The 14,590-nt window shown below is 40.4% G+C and overlaps 1 protein-coding gene across 1 annotated transcript in view; it reads right to left on the bottom strand.

The window, feature by feature from the left end:
* ATP7A (ATPase copper transporting alpha) overlaps positions 1 to 14,154 on the bottom strand; it is a 119,729-nt gene extending 105,575 nt beyond the window's left edge. Inside the window, exon 1 of the mRNA XM_032756216.2 lies at positions 14,015 to 14,154. The gene's annotated coding sequence lies outside the window, so the exon portion shown is untranslated. The remainder of the gene's footprint in view (positions 1 to 14,014) is intronic.
* Positions 14,155 to 14,590: the final 436 nt, after the last annotated feature.

The following is a 14,590-nucleotide window of genomic DNA, read 5'->3' as shown; positions in this document are numbered from 1 at the left end:
CAAAAAATAAACAAAGACTTAGGCCAATAAAGGTGAAACTCTGGTAACATTCTCTCTTATTCAAAGCTGAATCACTGTCAGGACAGATAAGGATGAAAAATTATGTACTGGAAATGTATGGGAGATCAGCTTCTGGAAAGGAGTTTTTAAGAAAGGAAACAGTAATTTAAAATTGTCGAAGACAACTGTTTAGCCAGGTATTTTATACAGATAAAGGGGAACGAATTCACAGAAGGCCCATATCATTTCACATCCTTGAGAATTTTCAACTGGCAGGTTTCAAGTGATTTGTAATCATAAGCAAGCAGAATCCCAAATAGTGATGGCTAGGAAAAATATACTAAATTGCTAGGAATAAAATAAATTGTGTGCTAATTCAAACGTATACTTCTTGAACAGAAATCAAGACAAATAACTATCAACAACAATATTTACTATTTATGGAATTTAAATATTTACTATTTCTGTAAATTCATCATAATTTGCAGGAAGTTTCCCTTTCCAGAATCTATTCCTCAGTTCTGTGGTTGTGCTTTCTTAGTTAGAAATCACTAAGATGAACTTTGTCATCTCACAAAACTGAGACTAATAAAAAATAGGTTGAAATCTTTAGAAACCAGGTTCTGGTAGAATAAAAAAAGTGCAGTACTTAAAAGGGAGTTATTTCCCCCCGCCCCCATTTTAGACAGGGAATTTTCACAAAGTAGATGCTTCCCTTCAGTTAGTTTGCTTTTAAAGGGGATTCATCTTTTTAATTCTGAAAAAACTGTAGGGAGTCAAGCTATAATCAAATTCTAAATTTTGGTTTAGTATATTCTGTTGTAGCTGTGATATAAATTGTTAAAACACCTCCTGACTATCTGCCTTTTTTCTTTTGATGAAGGCTGCATACACATACACGCAAAACATAAACTTAAATGATGAAGGCTGTGCACACATACACACAAAAACATAAACCTAAATAAGACATAGGCTGAACTTATTAACATCCTCTGTCTAAAAACTATTTCTGTCTAATGTTTTATCACTGACAACACCTTCTTTTGAAAGCGGTATGAATATGAATGTAGGAAATTAACTGTGGACATATCAGCACACACAAAAAAGGTAAACAGGCTCTGTCTCAAAAAACAAAGAAAGAAAGAAAAAAAAGAAAAAGGTAAACACATTAAACTAGGAATTACCATACTTTGGCATCACTGAAACAAATTGTATCTGGCCAGATACTTTCTAATTAGTTTCCTCAACATGTACACACAACAGTAAATCTGATGGACATGGCTAGATTAATCTGAAAAGCTTAATATCATAATTATGAATCAGGTTCCTAAAGAGTGGAAAGAGCATGGGCAGTATAAAATGACAAATGGAGAGCCGAAATTGCCAATTTATACTAATAGAGGGAAAAAATTGTGCATGGGGAGAAGGAAAGCTCGTTTGCCTGGTCAGAATCTAGGGTGCAGATGAAAATATAGCAGAAAATAACAACAACATATCTTTACATTCATATAGCGTATTTGTTTACCAATAAGTCTTTCATAAATTATGTCATCTGAGACAGCAGATACATTCATTAGATCATGCAGTCATTCAATATACGTTGAAAAGACCACCTTTGGCATCAGACAGACTTGGATTTGAATCCAAATTCTGTTGCTTACTGTTGTATACCTTCAGCAAATTGTTTGGTCTCTTCTGATGCTCAGTTTCCTCATCTGAAAAATACAGATAACTCTTACTCATGGGACTGCTGAGTGGTGTAAATGAGATAACACGTGTAAAGTGCTTGCACATAATTCCATTTTCACCTTACTAATATGGCTAAGTGCATGTATCTTTTAGGCTCTGCACTAGTCCCAGTTGGGGATTAAAAGGTAAATGAATATAACACAGGCTTTAAGGAGTTCAGGGATGCCTGGTATTCTGGTGCCCTAAAAGACGAAGGAAAGGAAATCACGGAAGGCTTCACAGAAGAGATGCTTTAACTGTGTCTTTCTTCACGCTCCCCAAATGTAAGAAATAAATGTCAAATGGAGAAAAACAGAAAATATAGATAAGCAAATATAAAAAATAAACAACCAATTGGTCTATCACTGAGAAATAACGAAGGCTAACATGTTGAGGGTTGGGGGGGGGGGTTGGGTGTGTGTATGTAAGTCTAGGAGGGTATTATATGTGTGTATACATATAAACACACATTTTTTTGAGACAGGATCTCACTCTGTTGCCCAGGCTGGAGTGCAATGGCACAGTAATAGCTCACTGTGGCCTCGACTTCCTAGGCTCAAGCAATCCTCTCACCTCAGCCTCCTGAGTAGCTGGGACTCAAGGCATGCACCACATGCCCAGCTAATTTTTTATTTTTTGTAGAGATGAGGTCTCCCTATATTGCCCAGGCTGGTCTGAAACTCCCGGCCTCAAGCAACCCTCCTGCCTGGTCCTCCCAAAGTGTTGGGATTACAGGCGTGAGCCACCACAACCAAGAACACACACATTTTTAACAAAAATGATATACTATTCTATTTTGCATGTTTCTTTTCATTTAATACTATATAATAAACATTTTTCTATGACAATAAATATTAATATATAACAATAGCTAATACTTTTGGCTGAGCACAGTGACTCACGCCTGTAATCCCAGCACTTTGACAGGCCAAAGCAGGAGGACTTCTTGAGGCCAGGAGTTCAAGATCAGCCTGAGCAACATAGCGAGACCCCGTCTCTGCAAAAAATTTAAAAACTAAAAAATAAATAAAACATAATAGCTAATATTTTATTTTTATTTTTATTTTTTGAGGCAGAATCTAGCTCTGTTGCCCAGACTAGAGTGCAGTAGCATGATCTCAGCTCACCACACCCTCCACCTCCTGGGTTCAAGTGATTCTCCTGCCTCAGTCTCCCAAGTAGCTAGGATTACAGGTGCCCACCACCAGGCCTGGCTAATTTTTATATATTTTTTAGTAAAGACAGGGTTTCACCATGTTGGCCAGGCTGGTGTCGAACTCCTGACCTCAAGTGATCCATCTGCCTCGGGCTCCCAAAGTGCTGGGATTACAGGCATGAGGCACTGCGCCTGGCCTAGCTAATACTTGTAAGTAATTAAATGTTCACAGAAACCTGATGGGATAGATACAATTACTATCCCTGTTTTATAGATGAAAAAATTGAGATACAGACAGGGTAAGGGACTTTCCCAATGTCACACAGTTAGTAAGTGACAGATTTGAAATTTGATCCCAGTAAGCCTGGTCCAATGTCTGTGCTTTTAACCACTAATATATATGACATAATTTTAAAAGGCTGACTAGAAGTCCACTACATGAACGTATCATAATTTCACCCATCCACTATTGTTAGGTAAACTGGGTCTTAAAGATTGAGTAGGAGTTCTCCAGAAAAATGGAAATAAATTTCAGACAAAAGAGCCATGAATAAAGTTACAGAGTTATCAAACAGCATGGCATATTTAAGGACTACCACTGGTATGGCTGAGGCATAGGGCATGAATGTTAACAACAAGGAGATTGTAAAGGTAAGTAAGGTCAGATCATGAAGGACAAATTTGATAGGGCAAAGCCTGGAGTTAGGAGGACCAGTTAAAATATTATTACCCAACAATGGAATATTATTCAGCCATAAAAAGGAATGAAATTCTCACACATACTACAACATGGATGAAACTTTGAGACATTATGCTAGGTAAAATAAGCCAGATACAAAAGGGCAAATATTGTATTATTCCATTTATTAAAAGTACCTAGAAATGCTTATATACTATTGGTGGGAATGTAAATTAGTTCAGCCATGGTGGAAAGTAGTTTGGAGATTTCTCAAAGAACTTAAAACAGAACTCAATTCGACCCAGTAATCCCATTACTGAGTATAAATCCAAAAGAAAATAAATTGTCCTACCAAAAAGAGACATGCACTTGTATGTTTATTGCAGCATTATTCACAATAATAAAGACATAGAATCAACCTAGGTGCCCGTCAATGGTGGACTGGATAAAGAAAATGTGGTACATATACACCATGGAATACTATGCAGCTATTAAAAAAAGAACAAAATCATGTCCTTTGCAGCAACACGGAATCAGCTGGAGGCCATTATCCTAAGCAAACTAACACAGACCAGAAAACCAAATACCACATGTTCTCACTTATAAGTGGTAGCTAAACAATGGGTACTCGGCCGGGCGTGGTGGCTCACGCCTGTAATCCCAGCACTTTGGGAGGCCGAGGTGGGAGGATCACAAGGTCAGGGGATCGAGACCATCCTGGCTAACATGGTGACACCCCGTCTCTACTAAAAATACAAAAAAAAATTAGCCAGGTGTGGTGGCAGGCACCTGTAGTCCCAGCTACTTGGGAGGCTGAGACAGGAGAATGGTGTGAACCCAGGAGGCAGAGCTTGCAGTGAGCCAAGATCGCGCCACTGCCCTCCAGCCTGGGCGACAGAGCGAGACTCTGTCTCAAAAAAAAAAAAAAAAATGGATACTCATAGACATAAAGATGGCAACAACAGATACTGGGGACTACTGGGTGGGGAGGGAGTGGGGCAAGGGTTGAAAAATTATTGTGCACTCTGCTCAGTACCTGATTGCCAGGATCAATTGTACCCCAACCTCAGCATCATGCAATATACCCAGGTAATAAACCTGCACATGTACCCTCTGAATCAAAAACAAATCTTGAAATTATTTTTCAAAAAGTACCTAGAATAGGTAAATTCATAGAGACAGAAAGTAGAATGAGGTTACCAGGGGGTGAGAGAAGGCAGAATGAGAAGCTATTATTTAATGGGTACAGAGTTTCAGCTTGGGATGATGAAAAAAATCTGGAAATGCATAACAGTGATGATTGTACAACACTGAGAATGCACTCAATGCCACTGACTTGTACCTTTAAAAATGGTTAAAATGGGGCCGGGCACAGTGGCTCACGCCTGTAATCCCAGCACTTTGGGAGGCCAAAGAGGGTGGATCATTTGAGGTCAGGAGCTCGACACCAGCCTGGCCAACATGGTGAAACCCCATCTCCACTAAAAATACAAAAATTAGCCAGGGGTGGCATGTGCCTGTAATCTCAGCTACTCAGGGGGCTGAGGCAGGAGAATTGCTTGAGCCTGGGAGGTGGAGGCTGCAGTGAGCAGAGATCACACCATTGCACTCCATCCTGAGTGACAAAGTGAGACTTCGTCTCAAAAAAAAAAAAATAAATAAAAGATTAAAATGTTAAAATGGTCAATATTATATTATGCATATTTTACCACAATTTTTTTTAACAGGCTGCTGCCCAAAACGGAAGTGATTAGGAACTGAATGGAGATAGAGAGGGCAGGACCAACTTAAGAAATTTTAAAAACTAGACAACAAATTTGGTGACTGAATGTGGAGGTGAGGAAAAAGTAGCTCTTAGGTTTCTGGGTAGATAGGAGTGGCATTATTAGTTTCCTCTTATAGGTAAGGAAACAAAGTCCCCAGAGCACAAAGTAACTTGTCCAAAGTCACAGTTTGTTAATAGCAGAAAGAACTGAGATGCCAGACATCTGATTCGAATTCAGTATTCTTTCCACAACATAATACATCCAAAAAGAATATTATATTTGTGTAGTATTCTTTAATTTATGAAGTTTTTGCATACATTATTCCACTTGATACTGATAAAAACCTATGAATTAGATGAGGCAGGTATTATCATTTTCTTGATGAGTATACTTAAATAGAATAAGAAAATTTATGCAACTCCTTGAAATCCTTAGACAAAGATGTAAATTGTATCTGTTGGATTAAAGGGGAGCCTTAAAGTGGGAAGCAAAGAGATTCAAATGACAAACGTGCTGGGACTATCACGGCTGCTGGATGTAGTAGGTATTGAAGGGAATACAGGACTAGAAATAGAAGTGGTTTGGGTAGTTTCCAGGGCTGCCACATTGTGTAATTCCATGTCATAATTTTTACAGACTGTGGCTGCTGCCCACTAGATTTGTATAATGCAACAGCCATGGATGAAATAAGGTAGGAGTCTCAAACCTGCAAATCGGGATCTACTGGTAGATCTAGACACCTCACCTCCTATAAAGCTCCATGCTGGCTCCCCATAAATGTCTTCTCTCTGCTACATGTCTCAGCTAAGATTCCTAGTGTGAAAGGAAGAACAGCACAGCCAGCAACTACTTCTCAGGAACTACACTGTCAGTATCTGCCCTGATCTCATGACTCTGAGATTAAAAGAAGCTCCTCCTTATAACAAGGTTGGATATCACCATAATAAAAGATTGGGAGGAGACAAAGGTAGTCTGGTATGATCATTTCTACTTTTCTGGTGGAAAAAATTTCTTAAAAGCACCTGAATAAGCAGCTATGCATGATGGCTCATGCCTGTGTACTCCTAGCACTTTGGGGAGGCTGAGGCAGGAGAATCACTTGAACCCAGGAGTTCAAGACCAGACTGGGCAACAAAGTAAGATCCCGTCTCTACAAAAAAAATTTTAGGCCGGGCGCGGTGGCTCAAGCCTGTAATCCCAGCACTTTGGGAGGCTGAGGCGGGCAGATCACGAGGTCAGGAGATCGAGACCATCCTGGCTAACACGGTGAAACCTTGTCCCTACTAAAAATACAAAAAATTAGCCAGGCGTGGTGGCGGGCGCCTGTAATCCCAGCTACTCGGGAGGCTGAGGCAGGAGAATGGCATGAACCCGGGAGGCGGAGCCTGCAGTGAGCCGAGATCGCGCCAGTGCACTCCAGCCTGGGGGACAGAGAAAGACTCTGTCTAAAAAAAAAAAAAAAAGTGCCTGAACAATACTGTCAAATGTTCTCAGAGCATTACTATACTTACATTAAATCCAAAGGTAACAAGAAAAAATAAAAGTCATAACAGGTATTCATTTGGCAATCCATTCATGCTTTAAGCCATGTTAAGAGAGTACTAACACAGGTTACAAACAATACTTACTACATAAGCTTCTGACCAAGTTGAGTTTAGGTAAAATACAAAACTGGGACACAACTGGTCTAGCCAGATGCTTCAAATATTGAAGACAATCTAAAATTGACCAGATGCTTCAAATGTAGAACATAACCTAAGCCAAACATTGGTTGCTCTCAGATGCCCAAGTCAAATAGCTGCAATTTAGTTTCTCTTTCTCATATTTAGACAACGAAAAAACACACTACCATTAAACGCAACTAGAAACAAAAGACAGGCAAATGTATTGTTTTGCTTGAAGACATTTCTGATGACATTCTACCAACTATCACAGAATGTATTTATTTCTCTTTCCTTGACTAACCTCCTTTTATTTCTCCCAACCTTTCCTTGGACTTCCTACTGGCACTTCATGTGGACACTGCTTAACTGATACAAGGGTTACTGACCCCAATCACTCTGTAAATATCATTTTATTGCCTACAGAGTTGTGTCACTGAGAAAACTTACTATAAAATTCTAAACTTAAACAAATTAGAGTAGAGATGAGATCAAACCAAGGCAGTATGACCCCAAAGCCCCAAACCCTCTCCAGAACAGTGTATCCAAAGGACTTTTAGACAGACTTAAATAGTTCTTCAAAGCATTCAAAAGATGGTCTGCATCTATCACTTGCAATGCTCCTCTCCAACATAAAATCTCTACTACAATCAAGCAAGTCCCTTCACTGATTGCCATACAGTCCATGCTCTTATCATTTATTTCTATGACTTTGTTTAGAACTGGTCCCCTCACCTAGAATGTTTTCTTGCACATATTTAAGTTCTATTACTTCACTAGTCTGTAAACTCCACAGAAGCAGGACCATATCTGCTCTGTTCACTATCATACCACCAGTGAACATGGTGGCTACTCAATAATTATCACTGTTGAGTAAGTAAATGAACTGAAGTCCCACCTCCTTCATGAAAAATCATGTCAAATACTCCTAGCCACTTTCTTTTTAAATTCCAAATACCCTGGAATCAGTTTCATAGTTTAGTAGTACCTAATTTCTCTCTGCTTGGTATTAAACTTCTTTCTCTTGCTAGACATTGGAACATATGCCTTATGCTTCTTTGTATAGCTCACAGTAAACACTGAATATGCAATAAGCACACAATAAAAATGTACTAATCGAAGTGCTGACATGCTTTGTAAAAATTCAATTTACACAGAACTTTGTAAAAATGCAGCTATTTGCAGAGTAGGTTAGACATACATAAGGCCTTTTCCCTTGCTTACACTGTATCACAACTTATTCAGTACAAGTATGGTTCAGCATTTGACAATTAGGGAATGTGGAAAATCTCGACGGCCTAGAGTCTGTGGCTCACTAATTACAGAAGCAGATTGTTATGAGTTTTCTTGATAGGGAAATAGAATGAGCACATCACAGTGATTTGATTTGCCAGCTGTAATAATGAGCTTTAAGATGCCATGTTAGCATATGTAGGTGTACTGTAGGCTACCGGGGGACCCTCTCAATCTGAGTTTTCCATTTTCTTTCTCTTTTTTTTTTTTTTTTTTTTTGAGACAGGGTCTCACTCTGTCGCCCAGGCTGGAGTGCAGTGACATGATCTCAGCTCACTGCAGCCTCAACCTCCCAGGCTCAAGCAATCCCCCCACTTTAGCCTCCCCAGTAGCTGGGACTATGGGCGCACGCCACCACACCTGGCTATTTTTTGTAATTTTTGTAGAGATGGGGTTTCAACTTGTTGCCCAGGCTGGTCTGGAACTCCTGAGTTCAAGCAATCTACCCACCTCAGCCTCCCAAAGTGCTGAGATTACAGGCGTGAGCCACCGCACTGGCCAATTTTCTATGGTGTAACTTAGAAATTAAGTATTGTGCCAGGTGCGGTGGCAGGGCCGGGAGCGGTAGCTCAAACCTGTAATCCCAGCACTTTGGGAGGCCGAAGCGGGCAGATCACTTGAGGCCAGGAGTTTGAGACCAGGCTGGCCAACATGGTGAAACCCCGTCTCTACTAAAAATAAATAAATTAGCCGGGTGTGGTGGTACACACCTGTAACCCCAGCTACTCGGGGGGCTGAGGCATGAGAATCGCTTGAACCCTGGAGGCAGAGGTTGCAGTGAGCCGAGATCGTGCCATTGCAACTCCAGCCTGGGCTACGGAGCAAGACTCTGTCTCCAAAAAAAATTTTTTTAAAGAATTTAAATATTGCTTGCAAGTATTGATTGATTAGTACGTTGATCCTGTAGTCTACTAAATTTGTAGTACAGCAAAACTATAATTTATAATTTTATTATATAGGATGCTAAAATTACTTTTACAGTAAATAATATATTAAAATATTAAAGGTAACTACATTTTATTGTATGTTTACTATCTGCCAGACACTGTACATGTATTAGATCATTAACAATCCTGTGAGACAGGTACTGTTATTGTCCCCATTTTAGAAATTTGAAGGAACTGAGGCACAGAGGAGTATGAAATCTGCCCAGGGTCATACAAGTAGTAAGCAGAGGGGCTGGGATCCCACCTAGACAGTCTAGCACCTGGACTGAGCCAGACAAGACAGGCTTTTTTATTTCCAGACAAGACAGGGTCTCACTCTGTCACTCTCTCATCCAGGCTGGAGTGCAGTGGTGTGATCTCAGCTCACTGCAGCCTCAACCTTCCAGGCTCGAGCGATCCTTCCACCTCAGCCTCCTGAGTAGCTGGGACTACAGGCACGTGCCAACACACTCAGCTAATTTTTGTATTTTTTGTAGAGGCAGGGTTTCCCTATGCTGCCCAGGCTGGTCTCGAACGCCTGGGCTCAAGCAATCCACCTGCCATGGCCTCCCAAACTGCTGGGATTACAGGTGTGAGTGACTGTGCCCTACCTAGCCTCCACTCTTAATCCTACATTATACTGTCTCTCCAAAACAACATATCACAATACAATGGTGAAGTTAAGATACCTTGAAGCATCAAGAGAATAATATCTAATACTCCAGAAAATGTTCAAAGATATTACTGTCAAGATGAAAAAACAAACATAGACCATTTCACTCCAGCCTAGGTGACAGAGCCAGACTCTATCTCAAAAATAAATAAACGAAAATAAACATCAGGTGTTTTAGTATATCTAAATATACATTTAGTATATCTTTTCTTTCTAGGAGAATCTGAGAATACAATTAAGACACCATTTTTAACACTAGGTGTTTTAATGCCTGGCGCAGTGGCTCATGCCTGTAATCCCAGCACTTTGGGAGGCTGAGGCGGGTGGATCACTTGAGGTCAGTCAGGAGTTCAATACCAGCCTGACCAACATGGCAAAACCCCTTCTCTACCAAAAATACAAAAACTAACCAAGTGTGGTGGCGCACACCTGTAGTCCCCGCTACGTGGAAGACCGAAGCAAAAGAATCACTAGAACCCAGGAGGCAGAGGTTGCAATGAGCCAAGATCACATCACTGCACAGCACGATGCTGTCTCTACAAAAAATTTAAAAATTAGCTGGGAGTGGTAGCACACACCTATAGTCCCAGCTACTCAGGAGGCTGAGGTAGGAGGATCGCTTGAGCCTGTGAGATCAAGGCTGCAGTGAGCTATGATGGCGCCACTGCACTCCAGCCTGGGTGACAGAGCAAGACCCCATCTCTTAAAAATAATATTAAAAATAATAATAATTAATTAATAAATAAGTAGCCAGGCATGGTGGCATGCGCCTGTGGTTCCAGCTACTTGAGAGGCCAGAGGATCATTTGAGCCCCGGTGATTAAGGCTGCAGTGAGCTATGATTGTGCCACGGCATAGTAGCCTGGGCCACAGAGCGAGGCCCTGTCTCTAAAAATAAATAAATACATAAATAATAACAATAACATCTTTTAAAATAAAAATAAAATAAAATAAGGTTAATGGCCAGTCTAAAACAATATTCTTACAGTGTGAAATAACACATTTATTTCAATTGGTAAATTGTTAAAAATGCACTCATGATTATAGGTCTGAAAAACTGGACTTCTACACCAGAGATTAATAGTAAAAATAAGTAAAACTCTTTTTTCATCCTTGAGACATAGCTGTATAATTCTAAATGTGAACAGAAAATATGGTACAAAGTACACATAACTGGCTCAAAATGGGGTATTTTACCCTCATTTCCTTCAAGGAAAGAGTTATCTGTGAAAACTGATGTAGTCTACCAATATCTCATACATTTGGGCACATAAAGATTAGGAAATCACTTCAATTTGCAAACAGTGCTGGAAAAAGTAAGAACATTTTATAAAATCAGAAACACAGGACTCTTTTACTTTAATGAAACATATTCTAAAGGAATTTTGATATTTTTCCTGCCAAACTATCTCAGCAAGTTAAGTAAGCAAGTAATATCACATTGAATCAACCTGAAGACTGAGATTTAAGAGGGAAAAACATGATTGCTGGGATGGTAGACTGAACTAAAATACTCTGCCTAACCACTGCCTATCACTCATCTGTCCTCCAGCCTCCCAACACTCTTGCCCCGGCCCCATGTTGAGCTATATCCTAAGAAATATTGTTGTCTAAAAACAAAACACTAAAACCTGAACTGCCCTTTAACAAAGATGAATAGAAGGAATTTTGAGACAAAACTCCCAAATACTATTCTCATCTATGCTAGTGCTTCTTTGAGTTCAGACAAAAATCTCCCCTTGCAATTTACTTTCCCAACTGGCAAATGAAGATTATTTTCACTCATCAGGATGTCCAAAGTCTTGATCAATAAAGTTTGCCAAGAGCTTTTAAATAGATAGATAAAAGGAGTTATAACAAGGAATTTATTTTTTTTAATGTATTTCCTTTAGCACCCTCACAGAAGTGAAGGTTGTAGTGTGTTAGCTGGGGTTATTTTTGCACTCTTTTCTCTCTCTCTCGTTTTGTAAGCAAATTTTACTGCTTCTGCAAGCATTTTTCAAAGAAAATCAACCTTCTGCTTTAGAGAACAGAGATGTTAACCTATCCTTTGGAGGGATTAGTGTTTAACCTTATCTTGAGGGCAGGAATCAAGATCTTTCTACGGCTGTGATTAGAATAGAATAGTTCCTATCAAGTTAAGAAGACCAATAGAGAGAAATCAATTTAGAGGAAAAAAGGAAAAGTGGAAATTCCTTGGGGAAAACCTGGAACAGTTGCTCACTTCAGAAAATGTTATTCATTCCCAACAATTTTTAAAATGATTCCAAATTATATTTAACGCACAACACTCAATCAGAATTAAAGTATAGCAAGTTTTACATTTTTTCTCTTTTAGATTTGAGTTTACATCAGAATTAAGCCTCATATATTAACATTGCTTTTGTCATTTCCATGTATTTTTTTTCTCTATATAAGCTTTTTTATTGGCTGGAGGGCAGTTGGATATGTTTGTGAGCTGACTAGTTTTGTATTCTATATTTTTTCTAATTTTAATCAGTGACATCTTGGAAGATGTGGCTATTAGAAATAGGGATATTGACATACAGTGTGTTACTGGATGTCGGGCAACTTTCCAGACCCCCACGGCTTTGCTCACATTATTTCTTCTATCAGTCCAGATAGATGTCTTCCTCTTCCTCCATTCCTGCAAAGCTAAATCCTATCTATTTTTCAAAGCCCAGTTCACATGCTCCCTTCCCTGCACTCTCATAACACCTCCTGTTTCTAATATATAATGTTAGTGAGATTTTTTAAATGTTTAGGTAATCGTGTATCTCTCTTTCCTACTACATTGAGACCCTCAAGTACAAAAAAAACTCTCTCATGTCATGACCTTAGACACAAGAAAATGTTAAATATAATAAAATGCCAGTTCAAAAATAACCATTAAAAAGGATGCGATAAGCAACCTAGTAATTCAGTGAGTGGGGCTGCTAGAAACCATTGTCTTCATAGCTGAATTCAACTGACTCAATTCGGACTCAATTGTATGTAAACTGTTTATTTTTTTTTCCTTCTTTTTTGTAGACAGTTTCGCTCTTGTAGCCCAGGCTGGAGTGCAGTGGCGCGATCTCGGCTCACTGCAACGTCCGCCTCCCAGGTTCAAGCGATCCTCCTGCCTCAGTCTCCCGAGTAGCTGGGATTACAGGCGCCCGCCACCACGCCCAGCTAATTTTTGTATTTTTAGTAGAGACAGGGTTTCGCCATGATGGCCAGGCTGGTCTCGATCTCCTGACCTCAGGTGATCCACCCTCCTCGGCCTTCCAAAGTGTTGGTATTACAGGCGTGTGAGACACCGCGCCCAGCCTATTGTAAGTAAACTCTTTTGAGGCCAGAAACTGTCTTATTTCTTGTGCATCACCCCCTCCCCGCCCCTCCGCACCCGAAAAAAAAAAAAAAAAAAATTAATAACCTCAGTATCATCTAATTCAATGTTTTGCACATATTCTCAATACAAGGCCATACTATTGTAGATACAGGGTCTGTGATTAAAATAAAGATCAGATCCTGGACAAACGCTGAATTGTGAAACGATAAGTGTTTGTGCTTAAGATAATCTCAACGTCTACAACGAAGAAAAGTGTCAAAGATAAGATGCCACATGGTTGGACAATGGACAGTAACTTTACTGGAAAGGGGGCACAATGAACAAAACTAAGTGGAAACAAGAATGTTCTCTCAGTTTACCTTACGCTCCCAGAGCAAGACAAGAAGCCAAATATCTATTTTTCAATTATTATTTCATCAATTATGGTCATTTTAGTAACCTTACCTTCCAAAGTATAAAGAGGTGTCACTAAGCAAAGACCCCAGTCCATGTGACTTCCAATGCCAAATACAAACTTTCTTGTACCCTCAATTAATTGGGTAACGTAGGCCATGGATGATCAGGACACTCTCTCCAAGAGGGTACAAGAAAGTGACACAGGTCAGGATTTAATTTCCTCTCCTCTATCCCCTGTTAGGGGAGGTAAAACATAAATGTAGTAATACCTGAATTGTGAATAAGTGAGACTTTCGAGACTGCCCCAGACTAACATGACCTTCTCACCACACTCGTAGTACAAACTGACAGCACAGAAGACCCCCTCCAGGAGAAAGGACGACGGGAAGCCAATGTAGGACTTACCTGGTTTCTCTATCCTATGGTTAAACCTCTGGAGCTACGCAGACCGTGTTAGCGATAAATCCACGTACGCAGGCTCCAACAAAGCTCACACAATCGGAGAAGTCACAGTAGCCGCGTCTGCGGCGGCGGCAGCAGCAACTCCTCCCTCTGCTTCTCTTTTCCCACCCCCCCGCCGCCGCGGCCAGCCGCCTTTATCCCTCCCTCCTTCGACTACCCCCACTTCCGGGTGATGCCCCTGCCGGAAGCAGGGCCGCCACGGGAAAGAGAGCGACAGGTCACGTGAAAAGGAACGCGTGGTCTAGAGCCAAGCTTCTCCCGCCCCCTGCTGCCCCCGGGCCGACACGCAGCCTCGGGTGGGTCTTTGTTAGAGTACGAGTCCGCTACCCCACCCCGCCCCCACGACAAAAACGAAACCAGAAAACCCATACTAAAACAGTGCCTTTGTCATCTTTAGTTTCCTAATCTCAGGCCAAGATGTAACATAAAAGCTCCTAATAAGTCATCTTCCACATAGTTCGTCTTTGCCCAGCATGAAATTCACGTGCATCTGTTAGACTGTGTTAACTGCCAAGATGT

The sequence above is a fragment of the Hylobates moloch genome, unplaced genomic scaffold (genome assembly GCF_009828535.3).
Source record: "Hylobates moloch isolate HMO894 unplaced genomic scaffold, HMol_V3 SCAFFOLD_7, whole genome shotgun sequence".
In the NCBI taxonomy this organism is placed as follows: domain Eukaryota; kingdom Metazoa; phylum Chordata; class Mammalia; order Primates; family Hylobatidae; genus Hylobates; species Hylobates moloch.
Note: the sequence above shows the minus strand (reverse complement) of the source record. Positions and strands in the feature narration are given on the sequence as shown.